Source organism: Gossypium hirsutum, chromosome A10 (genome assembly GCF_007990345.1).
Source record: "Gossypium hirsutum isolate 1008001.06 chromosome A10, Gossypium_hirsutum_v2.1, whole genome shotgun sequence".
Lineage (NCBI taxonomy): Eukaryota > Viridiplantae > Streptophyta > Magnoliopsida > Malvales > Malvaceae > Gossypium > Gossypium hirsutum.
In genome coordinates this window covers 93,458,450-93,461,621 of record NC_053433.1, presented here as the reverse complement: position 1 = coordinate 93,461,621, position 3,172 = coordinate 93,458,450, and positions in this window count along the sequence as shown.

Genomic DNA, 3,172 nt, shown 5'->3' with positions numbered 1-3,172 from the left:
GTGGTTCTACAAACTTCTAGTTTGTAGTAACATATGACTCAGTTGTATTAATATATGTATAATTACCCTGATGAAAAAGCAGGTAGCCTTTCCTAAACATATTTCTTTCCACATTCAGCATTTGTAATATATAGATATTCAATATTTTTCTCATTCATAGTCTCAATATGATATTCATTAAGAAGAATATCTTTAAAACTTAATAAATTTCTTTAAAACTTAGTGGAATATAAAGCATCACTAATGACAATTTTTGTACCTTTAGGTAATAATATAATAGTTCTTCTAGAACTTTAAATAAGTTTTGAACTACCTGATATTGTATTAACATGGGCATTCTTGGGTTTTTTACCCCAATATTATAAAAAAAATTATACACGAAAATGGGTTGTCAGCCAGATTAATTAGGAAAATGGTATACTTTTTGGGGTCGTGCCTACCTGACAGGCACAACCCATTATTTTATTATTAATTTTTTTTGTTTTAAAAAATTATTATTATATTATTTTTAATATTTATATTAATATATGGATAAAAATACGGGTTTTACACGGATAAAAAATACCCGAAATGGGTTGAGCCTGTCAGGTAGGCACGACTAGTCGCGCCTGACAGGCAGGCACAACACCCTGCACATTTCCCTTTTCTTTCTTTGCATTTTACAAAAAAATTGGTCTTATATCACTTTTGGTCCCTCTACTAGGCCTAAAATTAAAATTCAATCTTTATACTTGAATTTCTACAATAATATTTGGTCCTATTTTTATAATTTTTTTCAAATAATTAATATTGTTAATTACTCTTATAAAATTTTTGATGTGTTTTTTTAAACAAAATATTAGTTTAACAAAACAATGATATGTTAAGTTAGAATAAGTTTTAAATAATAAAATTTCTAACAAAATTGTATTAAAATTCTTGTTAATTACTCTGATAAAATTTTTGATTAGTTTAACAAAACAATGATATGTTAAGTTGGAATAAGTTTTAAATAATAAAATTTCTAACAAAATTGTATTAAAATTTTTGTTAATTACTCTGATAAAATTTTTGACGTGTTTTTTTTAACAAAATATTAGGTAAGTTGGAATACAATTTTGTTAGAAATTTTATTATTTAAAACTTATTCTAACTTAACATATCATTGTTTTGTTAAACTAATATTTTGTTTAAAAAAACACGTCAAAAATTTTATCAGAGTAATTAACAATATTAATTATTTGAAAAAAATTATAAAAAATAGGACCAAATATTATTGTAAAAATTCAAGTATAAAGATTGAATTTTTAATTTTAGACCTAGTAGAGGAACCAAAAGTGATATAAGATCAATTTTTTGTAAAATGCAAAGAAAGAAAAGGAAAATGTGCAGGGTGTTGTGCCTGCCTGTCAGGTGCGACTAGTTGTGCCTGTCTGACAGGCTCGACCCGTTTCAGGTATTTTTTATCCGTGTAAAATCTGTATTTTTATCCATATATTAATATAAATATTAAAAATAATATAATAATAATTTTTTAAAACAAAAAAAATTAATAATAAAATAATAAGTTGTGCCTGTCAGATAGGCACAACTCCAAAAAGTATACCATTTTCTTAATTAATCTGACTGATAACCCATTTTCGTGTATAATTTTTTTTTATAATATTGGGGTAAAAAACCCGCATTGCTCATTTAACTCATTGTTAAATGAGAAAAATATTTTTTATCTTTGAGTATTGTATGTGTTGTAGCTGTGCAAGACACATCTTTATTGATTTTGGGTCCATCGAAATTTTGTTGAATATTCATATTCTTCATAAAAACAAACAAAATATAATATGAGAAACATTGCAAATATTTATTAAATATATAAATTATTTTTTATGTAAGAAAATAAAACATACTTAAAACAATATAAAAATGTCAAAATAACATAAATTTTTCTAATGATTCTCAAAGAAATCTGCCACATCTAGGTGAGTTATATTATTAAGATCATTAAATTTATCACATTCGTTAGGTGAGTTATATTATTAAAATCATTAAATTAATCACATTCGTAAGCATGATCAGTTTTATTATTATAGTGAATATCTTCATATTTTACCTCCATTTTATTATTTTGAGATATAAAATTTATCTCCATATGTTTTCCCTTATTTTTAATGGATGCTTGATAAAATTTCACTAAATGTTAGATGTACGACAAGTACGTGACCAATGTCCATTCATACCATATCAATAGCATATATTCTCAACAATCTTTGAAGGATTATTTTGACCACTTCTTTCTTGTCTTTAATTGTTATTCTTTTTCTGGCAATTAAAAGTATCATTGTTATAACTACTATGATAACGATTACTAATACGTCCTCAACCACGTCCCCCACTACGTACATGACTACGACCACGACCTCTATATTTTCTATTTTTATAATTATTGTATACTATACATTCACTTCAAAGAATAGTGCAAAACTAGTGGGGCGAAATCAATAGTTTTTCATCAACAGCTTATTATTTCGTTCAGCCACCAACAAGCATAAAATCAATTCAAAATACATTTTAAAACCTTTTCCACGATATTGCTACTGTAGAAACACATTAGTAACATGAAAGGTTAAAAATGTTTTCTCTAACAAATCTTCATCAATTATGTTTTCTCCTCATAATTTTAGTTGAGAACTAATTTTAAAAAGTTCTAAATTATATTCACTTACAGTTTTAAAATATTGCAACCATAAATATATTCAATCATAACGAGCTTTAAGGAATATCACCGTTTTTTAATAGTTAAATCGTTCTTTTAAATTTTTCCACAACTCAAAAGGATCGTTTACAATGAGATCTTTCACTTTTAATCCTTAATGTAGATGATGACAGATAAAAATCATTGCTTTTACCTTATCGTGATTAAATGCTTCTTTATCTACTAATATAGTATTTCCTACACCTTTAGCATCTAGGTTAATTTTAACATCTAACACCTATGACAAATAATTCTTATTTGAGATGTCTAAAGCCGCAAATTCAAGATTGGTAAGTTTTAACATTATAATCATGTATATAGTTTAACAGAAGTTATACGAACAAATTATGTGAAGTCAAAATGACGTAAACTTCACTATGAACTCATAGAAGCTCGTTCTAATAACATGTTACAGAAAAATTAATAAAACAATAATAAGTAAAA